Source organism: Falco biarmicus, chromosome 5 (assembly GCF_023638135.1).
Source record: "Falco biarmicus isolate bFalBia1 chromosome 5, bFalBia1.pri, whole genome shotgun sequence".
NCBI classification, from domain to species: domain Eukaryota; kingdom Metazoa; phylum Chordata; class Aves; order Falconiformes; family Falconidae; genus Falco; species Falco biarmicus.
The window spans coordinates 26,584,431-26,596,922 of NC_079292.1; the positions used below are offsets into that span (position 1 = coordinate 26,584,431).

The window sequence follows — 12,492 nt, forward strand, 5'->3', positions numbered from 1 at the left end:
TTGAAAATCAGGCCTTTTTTTCTACTTGTTGGGAACACAAACTTTCCTATCTCTTCTTGGCCGTTAGTAAAAGGTGGCAAAAAAATTCTCAATTTTCTCATCAAAATCCATGATCCCTGTCAAAATGTGGATGAAAGACATTTTTTCTTTCTTTCAGGTAGTTTGATAGGCTAAAGAAGGAAAATTCCTAGAAAATGTCTGCCTACCATTGAAAGGGGGTCGCAGAAATACGTGGGCAATCCAAAAAGAAAGAGAGTATCGTGCAAGAGCTGCTGAGTCTTTAAAGAGCAGTGGAAGACTCAGAGCAAGAGATTTGAGCCTGGTACACACAGGTCAGCCAGCACTTTCAGAACTTAACAAAAGTATTTTGGAGGAGATGAAATATCTGTACAACAATACTGTGCCAGGCACTATCTGTTTTGTTAGAGAAAGAGCTGAAAAATGTTGTGATCAAAGTTGTTTCCTCTTTCCACACTCGCTATAGCTACTGAAACACAGAACGGAAGGGGAGACAGACCTGGCTTGCTCAGACCTGCAGCACTACAAAGCTGGCTGGAAGCATTAGTGACTTTTGATGTTTTGGGATGCTTTTCTATTATTTTGTTTTTCTGTTTAAAAATCAGATACTACCTACACCCACAGACTATGCTCAGATTGAATGCAATTCAGCGGAATTCTGTGGGGTAATAACATCTGGCTCTTATAAGTCTTAATAGCACCATAAACCATGCACACACACACAAAAAAAAAAAACCCACAACACACAAACTGAATAATTCTCAGAGGACCCTTGGTGCTTTTACCACTGTCCGTAAGTAAACTGAACCATAGACACACAAAAAAGCCCTCCCTAAAGCCTTGTGAAATCCACAGGTGGTGCCACAACTAGGAGACACTGGGCACCTCTCTCCCATTCATTATCCTGTAGGCTTTACATTACAGATTGTTTCCCAGTCATCCTCTAAAGCACAAATGTTCATAGCTTTTGTTCATTTGTAGGCCTGGATTCCTTGCACACAATGACCAAGGCAAAAGACAGATTGGTAGCCTACCATACTGAGCGTTCACTGAAGCAATGATGAGAAGTGTTCCGAAGTGGGACAACTGGGAGATGCAAACTCAGGATGCAGTACCCAGCCCAATGCAGAGTGGAATAGACCCAAAGCGCTGCAGATGCCAGGCTTGGTTTTCACTGCTCCACAAAGCAGGTTTATCACGGTCTTCTCCCTCATCCCATCCTTTAAATCCATGTGGTTCAATTTATTCAGTGCTCCGAACCCTACAACTTAATGCTTTTTGTCTACGGTGCCCAAAACAATAGGACCTCGATCCCTTGTTGGAGCCCCTTAAAGCTATCATAAAACAACAGTTTTAATCTGTTTTATCCAGTCCTAGTGAATGAAGCTTTAGAGGGTATGTTTTGCCTGCTCTGCCAACTAGATACTTCATAAAGTGAAACAGAATCTGCTTCCTTCAGGGCACCTGCTTTCAATTACAGGAAACATACGGCACCTTCGGATTTTTTCAGCTTTCAACATCTGTGCTTTGCAGGTACAATTTGTTGCATTCAAATTACTGCTAAACCTGCAGAATGGTGTCGAGCTTTGGGGGGCATGCTTGAGAAACACTAGAGATGGACAGAAAGTAATGGCATTCACAGTCACTTTTTAATACTGGATTAATGACTGCTCTGAACCAAATCCTTTAAGTTGTTTAGAAACCTCACCTCGCTCCTCTTGGAAAGTCCATTCAGCCCCAGTTTGATTAGAAACATCACCTCTACCCTGTAGTAGACGAACATACTGACATTGCTATCCAGCCAAATACACCAGGGTCGCATCTTTCTCTACAAGAGAATGCTATAAATCATACCTTTAAAAAGGAAAACAGCCTGTTGTAAGCAATCAGTCACAGCTGGTCACTGCGCTGGGGTGAGACAGTGACAGCTACAGGTTTAATTCTGTTTTCTGCATGTTAAACATGTCAGTCAGGGACACATGCATGCACACAGACTTGTACTCTCCCACCTTTTCTAAAGCAGCACAAAACACACTAGCTCATCTGAGTAACCCCTCAGGACTTCTCCAGGCTGCTACAGTATGACATCAACCTGAGTGCCTGTTCCTACACAGACATCCAGGCACATCGATGGCAGGAATCTCAGTTTAACCATCACTGTGATGCTCTCTGTTGCTCAGGTTCCTGTTCCTAGCCTACCAGCTCCTTATTTCAGCTGTCACCATGTCAGAGCTGGTGCTTGCCAAATCACCTAAGCTAAAAAATAGCTTGCTTACTGCTTCTGCTAGGACTAGCTCAGGAAAAACTTGCTGACCCTGGGGAACACACACCAGCAGTCCTACGGTCTGATCAGGAATCAGCAAGTGGCAAGGAGAAGCAGCTGAGTAAACAATGAACGCTACTGTTAATAGGGAAAAAACAGGGAGAAATATTTTTTAATTCTAGACTTGTAAGAATAGATTTTCACAGAGAGATGGATGAGAGATCTGTGGCAGAATAGGACTCATACAGTCTGGAAGATACCCTCCAGGACCAAATCCAGTTGGCTTACTATATAGTGATGGCTACTGGAGTATTTACGTATTTGGACTCTTTATTATTATGTTTGCATTCTTTTAGTAATTAGAACTACATGATATTATTTCATATTTATTTACCAGGATTATTCTTCTGCTTAAGATAAATTCAGATCAAATGGAATTTCATTGAGACAGCTTAAAATCATGGGAGATCTGCTATGGAGGGATCTGCTCTGAGTGCTCCTCCCTCACCTGTTCACATTATAATAAACTGCCAGGGCCATGTACATGAGAGAAATGAAGGGCAAAGAAGAAACAAATTATTATGCTAAGTGAAACCGTGTCTTAAGAGGAGATTTTTAGACTCGAACAAAGTTAGAAATGAAAACTAGAAATCAACTTCTGTTGTTCAGTTAATGTAAGGAAAAAAACCCAAATCAGTGTCACACGAGCAACCCCCATGAGCCCTGCATTCCAGAAGCCTTTCCTCTTGGATCACATCATTTTGTGCATGTTTGCATCACAATAATGAGCAGAACGTTGTGGCAACAAGTAGGCTGGTTTCCACCTTTTAACCTGGATCCAGCTCTGGACTTCTGTCTCCTACAGTTTTACTTCAGGAGGTTGAAGCAGTAGGATGGGATCCAGGTTCATCTTTGCATTCCAAGCAGGCTACACCTCCTACGTATGGTTCAGGACTTTTTTCTAATTTAATTATGTTTGCACTTGGGTGTAAGTTAAGTCACAGCTCAACCATTAACTGTGCTCTGCTACAGCATCCACCCCTCTATATTTGATTTCACTAACTGCCTTATGTTTTGCAGTGAGTTTTTGATAAGTGTGTGTTTGCAGATTTTCATGACAGACTAATAACACCAAAGGAGGCTCCAGGAACGTTTTAAGTAAATATTATGTGTATATTTTCAGATCAGTGTCTGCCTACCAGCACCTTCAGAGCTGCATAATCTTATCTAGAATATGTTTACATTCTGTTTGCACTAACCAGCGTGGTCCATACTACTAAGCAAACTGTTATTTGATTAAAACATTATGCAGAACATAATTCCAGGACACAGAGTCATGTGGCTCTGAAGAGGTAGCAGTTTCTATTTCTGTCTTGCAAAATTCTGCTTGTCATCATTAGGCATTTCTTCATCAATCATAATGAAGAATGAGTGGATGCAGGCCTTCATCTGGGCCAGGAACTTCTTAAGGTATTTTAAGAAACCATTTGTCCTCCTGCCTTCGTCTTCTCCCCTTCTCTATTGTTAGTCCTTATTTAGGCCTAAAACTCACAATGTTAGATGTGGATGCCTGGTCCAGCTGCAAACAATTTGAATTTGCAAAGACTTCAGAGCAGACATCTTCTCTTACTGTGTCAAGATATGACAGAACATCAATACAGGAAGATGCTCCAGCTTGGTGGAGAGCAGATGTTAGGCATCTGAACTTTTTCTAGTAATCTGTTATATTGTCATCTTTTTGTCTGCCACCAGCAGATGGTTTAGCAGTTTGGAGTGGTAGCCAAACTGAAAAGAATTGAGTAGTGCCACTGACCATATTACATGGATAAGAACTGATTAGAGCATTATCTTCTCATCTAAAAAATGAGAATTTAATTCCACGCCCAGCCATAGGCTTCCTGTGGACATGTCTGATTTGGGGTATAATAACAGTACAATCAAAACTACGGCAGTCACCTATATAGACCATATATGAAAAAAATTTAAGTTAAGCTAGTTACTAGTAACAGCTGTGAAAGCACAGCCTCTGAAACGCATCTGCTGCAGACAAATCTCTAATCTCTTTTGCTCAGATTTATTAAATCTATGTGTGCAGGATTTCCCATTTAGTCCATGAAGAGAAATAATCATTTTGGAGGGCAATTCAGACTTCAGGTGGACTAAAACAGAGGTAGAACGGTCCTTCCATCCACTATAGAGGCATTCTAGGGCAACTATAAATAAATACCATCTATCTGTGAAGCAGGATAACAGCTTTTTCACAGTAATATCATGCAAATGAATAGAATACATATGTCGTAGAATAATGACAGCAGTTACCTACTTCAGTTAGATCAACTTTCTTGCCTTCCATTCAGCTTGCCTGCTAACAGTACGCCAATATACATCTGCTCTGTCACGGTGTATTCCCTTTCTATTTTAACAGTTTAAGGTGTTGCTCAGAACCCAAGACCAGAAAGGACATCCCATGCCACCAAGCCTGGTCCCCAGCCAAGCTGGGTAAACCCAAATAATGATCTCATTCATCACATTCAAGTCCTGTAGCCCAGTAAACACAGCGTTGCTGGTGCCAGTAACAGGCCACAGATTTTGTGCTGAGCCTGCACAGCCTCGGGACCCAAGCATGGCAGGCTTGCCTATACTCATCTTGCCCAGCCCAGTTTCATTTTATCTGCTTTAGCTGCAGCAGCAATTTTCCTAATGACCAGGTAACTACTGTCTAATTTGTTTTACTTTGCTTATCTTCACATAATGATGTGGTTTAAGCATAATTTTTATACAGACAGTAGTAACAAGTAGTTACTCTGTGTAGGATGAAATATTTATGATGCTCAGATAATGACAGAGTGCAGGGGAACACAGACATGGTTTCATAGCAGCAGCCTCAGAAGAGGCGACACACAGTGCAGCGCAGAGGAGCGGAGGCAAGAGCCAGTATCAGACAAGGCACAGAGGGACACTTAAGACCCCAGCGTGATAAAAATGCACCTGTAGCTGACTAAAGAAATGCAAATCTGTGGTTTTAGGGATAAGAAAGAAAAAGTATCCAACATGTGTAAGAAATTGCATACATACTGAATTCAGGGTTAATGTGGTGTTGCAATCCAATGAAGAAAGAGCAAGGTGTAAAAGCATGTTAGAAAACATAAAAACCCATAAAAATAGCCAGAAGCAGAGCTCAGAGTGAGGGTGAAGAAATTATCAACATCAGCATCATGCTTCTCGTGGCAAAGAGGAAGAAGAAACGCCCACTATCAACATACCCCTCCCAGGGAAGCCCTTGGTATCCAACAACTTCCATAACCACTGCCCAGCTCCAAAAATTAAAAGCCTAGAGCCTCATGACCCATGGAGTATGGGTGAGCAGAACACCACAGATAGGGGCAGATACTCAGAAATGTATGCCTATCCATCTGAAATGTATTATTATTGAAGCTTCACACACACACACCCGTAACAGCATTCTTTCTACTTCATAAGTACATCTGGAATAATACTAATTCCTTGATTAGAACATTGAGATTTCAATTACACTCACAATAAATGTTTGCCTTTTACACAGAGGGCATACTTCATTTTATTACACTCAAAATCTTCTTACAGGCAATGTCCAATATTAAAGCTAGCCTCTTGCCTTCAGCCCTCTGCCAAGAAAGCCAGGCCAAAACCTCAGTCTGACCAAGGAGGGGAAAAAAAACCAAACCCCAAAAAACCCCATACTAATTTTTTAGCGTGAATATGGCCAATTTATATCCCTTACTGTCTTGTCCTCCTCTGCAGCATTTACTCTTTCCATATGTTCCCGCACAGCGGTCACACTCCTGTTAGGCACGGCAGTAGCTAATCAAGACAAACACTTTCGAGCCTCACCTTGTAGGACAGCCATGGCCCCTTGCATCTTTTCTCACTGTAGCAACCCCAGCACAGACACAGAAAACATTCAGGAAGTCTACAGTGAGACTTGATACAGCAGTTAAGAGGAAAGTGCAGCCACAACAATTTTATGCTAATTTCAAACATTTGGGTTTGCTAGAGTAGTTATTGAGTTAGTAACAAAGCCAGTTGTAATAATATAACAATCACGATAATATGTTAATAGTTTTAATTGAAGTAATTTCTGCAGACAATAAGAATTATACCCTAATGTGTTAATTAATATGATTAGGAAATGTTGCGAAAATGAGTATGTAAAATGATATGGTATCAGAAAAGGAGTGTTTTACAGGGGATAGCTCCTTTGAGCTCTCCTCGGGGTGAGATTTATGGACGTTAACACACAAGGCTTCGGCAAGGTAAACAGCTGTTTCGATTTTAGTTATAATGAACATTAACTCTACATCCCCATTTCTGCTTAATTAAACCTGTGGCTCTGCAACCAATCAAGAGCAAACAGAAAAGCCAGCAGGCACTAATTGGGCCCTGTGCAATTTCAGCCTCAGCTCCCAGCCGGAGTGGTCTATCTACACCAAAAAAAACTCCCACAAAAAATGGAAGTTTTCTCTCCTCGGCCAACCTGCCCAACAGTTTCTGCACTCTGAGCCAAACCACACGTACCCAGCATTAACAGAACAGATCGTACGAAACTGCGGAAGGTACAAAGTAAAAGTTTAAATTAAATGCCTTTTTACTCTTGTTCCAGGCCATTACTTCCTTATTCTTTCTTATACACTGTAAAGTAAAAAAACTCCAAAACAAAGAAACTCACAAAGGCCTCTCCTGGATAGTCAACAGCAAGCTCCTATGCTTTTTGATTAATCTTTACCCTCCCCTACAGAGGATCACATCTGTGTCAGCACAGAGCTAACACCAAAGGCAGGCACCGAAGGGACAGGAGGAGGTAGCATGCAACCTGCTTTTTAAACACAGGTGTAAAAAACACGAGGTGCACCTGATAAAGGAGAAAGCCTTAAAAATGGTGGTGCTGTGCCCCAGATTTGTTTTGAAGAGCGGGCAGCCTCCCCGTACAAAATGTCCCCCCTTCCTCCTCACGGCATGCATCCCTCCGTACTGAAGCAGCTTCATCTGAGAGGAACCGAGGGCTCGATGCGACAGAGGGCTTCTCCTACTGCGCTCACAGAGGATGGGAAAAATAAAATAAAAAAAAAAAAAGAGGAACATGCACCCTAGAGAACACAAGATATTTTCACATTATTCTCTTAATGAATCTTTAAGAGGAGACAGGATAAGAAAATCATTGAAATACCTCACAGCCCCTTAGATCTGGAAGTGACAGCTGCAGCCTCTCTTGAACCGCCTCACTTCACGAGCATGCTCCTGAAGGTTTCTTTTTGACCTACAACCTTTACCTGGGCTTCCTTTGTGGCTTAGTAATAAGAAAAGTGTCGCTTAATCGTTACACTTAAACTATTCGCTCACTGCTTTACTTTCCCCACCCCACCCCACACCCCCCCCGGCAGCCGAAGCTGCGAGTTCACTATCAAGGAGGCAAAAGCTAGGCAAAATACCCGGCAGTTCACTACAAACGCACAATAACCCTTAATATAAATATACATATTAACTGGCGGCACAGTAGTAGTCAGCTGGGATTTACATGCACAACTAGGTTCATCTTCAAAAAGCACCATTTTGTAGCTCTCCAAAGGAAGTGGTAAATACCATGCACGCTCTCGCCACTTCACGGGAGGCTGGCTACCTACGCCCTGAACTGCGAGCAGACCTGAAATATAAATCACTTAACTGCTCATTTTATTTGATACCTAAGTACTTCATGCTAATAAAGTTAAGCATTAAAGGATTACAATGTGACAAATTTTACACCCATCTCATAAAAGAAATATTACCAAAAGAGAGTCGGATCTGAAAGGCTCTCAGCAACGTACAGCGTACGCCTAATTTTAGATGATTCCTCAATCACTGGAGAGTTTGCAGTGTACACAGCCAACCCAGCTCAATCAACTGACTTCTATCTCCATGACTCCAGGTCACATTATCTCATGAATGAACTGTTATGTAGGTCAGTCAAGAGTCATCTTCTAACTGAGTGCACGTTTCAGCCTTGGCATTTATGCTTTAGATATCAAGGCCGTAGACAACTGGGTGAGTCAAAGAAAATATCAAGGAAGGGGGCTGTGGTAATTGGGCTTTGTTTCAGACAACAGGCATGGAAACAGATGCCAGCAGAAGCTTGTGTGTAGCTGGTTTTGTTTTAACTGGATTGAATACAGGTGGAAAGTGCAGGAGCAACAGACTCAGGGGAGAGAGGCTCTGTGGGGTCACGGATCAGAGTGTAGCCACCAATCCAGTGCTGTCCCGCTAACGTACCCCAGCCTGTCTGGGAGCTGTACTGGGCTTTGCTGAGGCACATGCCAAATACGTGTCCGCTTACTCGCAGCAGCTGACACTGCCAGCTCTCCACATCGGCCCCTGAACAGTCATCAGGAAGGAGTATTTTTGCTTGCTCCCACATCAAGGTGGATTTGAGACAACAGAACCAAAAGTTTCCATTCGTTGTTGCCAATCTCCTGACTCGTACTTGTACTGACATATCTTAGAGAGCAAGGTCTTCGGGGGTAATTTTCCATATGGTTTATGAACCATTTATTTAACTTTGCAATCAGGAGGCTGATACAAAAATACATTAGAGTTATAGCCCTGGTAATATTCGGGTAAAATGAAGAGTATCAGATTGGAGATGCTTGATGACACTAAAGTGAGAGAGTTATTGCTTTATAGAAATGCTTCTGATCAGACATTTCTTTTCACTTCCTGTTCAATCCCAGCTATTCTAATTTAGCCATAAAAACAAAATTGCAACTGATTAAAATTGGGTTGGCAGTAGCTCCTGTATGACAAAACACGTGGCTCACAATCAGATAAAAGCCAAGCTGCCTGAGTGCAGCACTGCCTGTACTTTATAACAGTGACCCAGAAGCTATTTACTAGTTACTTGTGTATTTTCAGTTTTCAGAAACAACTCACAAAGGATTTTCTCCTCCTTTGTGCTCCCCCAACTTTAAAACTGGTTTCTGGCATGCAAAGGGTTAAGGCTACTGAAGTGAAAGCAAAATGCCCAAGGCCAAGTTTTCCTGTAGCCTGTGTACTTGGTTGCATTTTCATCTCCTGTGTCCTGACAGCTGTTATCTTCAAGTGTGCTTCGACATGCCTATTGCTGTTCTAGCAGTCTTTTTGTTCGACTCCAAGCTTGTTTTTTAAAGCCTGAAAGCCTTGATGCGGGCAGGATGTGCAAGGGGGATGCTGGAAGTAGCACCTACGATGTAGCAGAGAGAGCTTTTGCCACCTTGTGCCCCACCTACTTCAAAACAGGAAGATTTTAAAAGGTACCAAAGTACCTTAAAAAAGAAAAAAAAAAAAAAAAACACAACAAAAAAAAAAACCTGTAAAACCCCTCTCCCCCCTTGCAATAAAGCTTTCGCTCCAGCATTGTTCTCATCTCCCAGCAACAACTGCTTTGCACTCACATAGTGTGATTCTTAGCAGGATGTGAAAGCAGTTGCAAACACCTGTTTATTAAGTCTCAATATGCATGTGAGACGGGCATTACGCTCACTTTACAAATGAGCATGTTGAACAACACCATGGTGGGTAAAGCTAGCCCATGCCTCTAGTTGAACACAGGTTAGAACTGAGCTCCTTGTTCTGGCTACTGCTCTTCTATAGAAGATAAAGGCTATATAAGTGCACCCGAACTGTTGACAGCTTTTACTTTGCAAAAGGCAGACTCAGAATAATTTTCCAGAAAATAGAGATATCCATTCAAAAAAAAAAAAAAAAAAACAAAAAAACCCACCAAATAAACCCAAAACAAACAAACCACCACAAACCAGTTATTGATGAATAAATTGCATCAGGTCCAATTTGCAAGAAAGACTATTAATGTATTTTTAATGGCTGAACCAAGGGAAGGTCATTATACAGTGTTTTAATTCTAGTATATTAGTGTTGCATTTATACATTAGCAGTTAATATGATAATGTCAAACTCTCCACTAGTTGTGACATCATAAAAAAATAAAGGCTGTTTTAGGTGAGGGTTTTGGGTTGGTTTTTTTGGGGGGAGGGGAATCAGAGCTATTATTAAGCTCCCCTACTCCAGCCATTGGGAGAATGTTTATCTTGCTGCTGTATCCATTTTATATGCAAGATGAAAACTATAATGGGAAGTCAACAGATGTGAAAAATATAAATCTTTGGTAAAATGCACAATCAACAAAAGCAGAAAGTCTGTTGCTATTGTTTTTAGGATGGGGGGTGGGGGGTGGGGGGTGTTAATCGTTTTAATGCTCCTTGACCTATAAATCTTATTTTTAATGGAATGCAGGAAAGAAATTAACAGAAGAATTGAAAAAATAAAAGTAAGTCTGAAATCAAGGTTGAGTGAACAGTGTCTTCAGCAGAGATGTTATTTTTTGATTCCTGGAAAGTCACAAGCACAGATCTGACACTCAGCACTGTTGCAACAGGCCAATGCTGCTCAAAGCTAATTGCAGGTAGTTCAGGAATAAAATTCAATGTATTGGGTCCTGTATGTGGCCATTGTGCATATCCACCAGAGGAAAAATATCCTCCTAGGATTAGCACTTACAGAATTGGAGCATTTCCCCAAAGATCACACCTAGAGCTTCCTTTATAAGGCTTCTAAATTGAGATGGTTGTTTATCATGCTAATAAATTTGTAGCTTGTTTCCCCCCACCCCCCCTTCCTCACTCACTTTCTATAGATTAACATTTAGCAAGGTAAAAATTTCCGGAAGGTAATTACCTGGCTGCAATTCAAGGCATTCATAAAAATACATTAAAACCCCTTTGGCAAGAGGTTGCACTTGAGGGGGAAGAGGCACCATCGCAGGGCGGCAGGTCCGAATTTCTGAGCTTCCCGAGGGTGAAGCTGGCACAAGGCTCGAACACAGCCCTCTCTCCGTTTCTGACTCGCCTCTTGTTTCCTACGAGTGTATTTGCATTTGACCCGCACAGGGGCTTGGGGAGACCCTGTGTTTCTCAGCAGTTACATGCTGCCTCTTGGATTGATTTCCCTCCCCCCCGACCCCTGCGCTGATGGTACCATGCTCCGTGTAGCTTGGGTGCCTGCAAGCCCTGTGGTGCAGCTGGGGCTCATCACCTCTGCAGGCACGTGGCAGCAATTTTGCTAAACCACATCTTACTAAAAAAGGGGGGGGAAACCCAGTGGCAGGCTTTGCTTTCACTAGTAATCAAGTGGGGTCTCGTACCACCCCTGGCATTTTGTCTTCCCTGCAACTGCCACCTTTTCTCAGTTGCTGGCCAGATTCACCATTGCCACCATCCCAACAGAAGGCAGGGTTAGCTTTGCTGAACATGATACAGCATTTGTACCACTGCGCTCAGGGCAGTACGGAGCAGATTAGAGCCTCAAACGTTCCTGTAGCACAGTCAGCGGTAACAAAGACCTCACTAAATACTGGACCAAAAGCAATAGTGGATCACACCTGGTTTTCTTCATCCTCAGGTGGCTGCATCTGTGGACTTCACTGATGACAGTCTTTTTTAATTCTTTTTTTTTTTTTTTTTTGTTATACTGTTGGTTTTTTTTTTTCTTTTTGATTCATTATACTTTTCTTCTTTTTGATTCATTATATGGCTCTTTCCCCAAAACCTTAAAGCTGTTCATGGAACACACACCAGTTTTCAGTCAGGCTTACATTAGCGTTCACATGGTTTGCCTGCCCTATCTCCCTCCCCCATACTGTTAAAGTACTGCCTTACCTTCAGTACAGTGACTGCTTACAGTCACCTCACCTTTTAAAATACCTCCAAATCTCTTCTCATACTTACTAACTTTCTCTTTTCTGCCAGTTTTGGTTGGGTTTTTTTAGGTTTTTGTGGTTTGGGGGTTGGTTTTTTTTTTTGGTTTTGGGGGTTTTTTTGAGACGGGTGCTCATAGACTTACAGATCATACAGTAAGGTTTCATCAGCGTTTTGTGGACTGCTTGAACTCTATTCAGTTTATCTGCATAGATGAATGGAATATTTCAGGGATTTCATCCTTTATAACAGATACACAATGCTACCATCCCTTCTTTTAGGCACTGAACCCACGTCCCTACTTGAACCCACATCCCTATCACGCAGAAAGAGATTACACTAATACTCTTGTCTGAAAAAGTATGTAGGCTTACGCAAAATAAAATACATCAGTAGAGCAGCAGCTGACATCTTCACAGTACCCACTAAACTACTAAGCATGCAAATGGACAG

At 41.9% G+C, this 12,492-nt stretch overlaps 1 protein-coding gene across 9 annotated transcripts in view; it reads right to left on the bottom strand.

The window, feature by feature from the left end:
• CELF2 (CUGBP Elav-like family member 2) overlaps window positions 1-12,492 on the bottom strand; it is a 376,801-nt gene that overhangs the window by 196,027 nt on the left and 168,282 nt on the right. Inside the window, exon 1 of one of the 9 annotated variants that reach the window (XM_056338918.1) lies at window positions 7,485-7,640. The exons of 7 other annotated variants lie outside the window; for them this stretch is intronic. The gene's annotated coding sequence lies outside the window, so the exon portion shown is untranslated. Of the gene's footprint in view, window positions 1-6,151; window positions 6,225-7,484; window positions 7,641-12,492 lie in introns of those variants that run through there. One more of the 9 variants, XM_056338920.1, reaches the window with a different exon arrangement.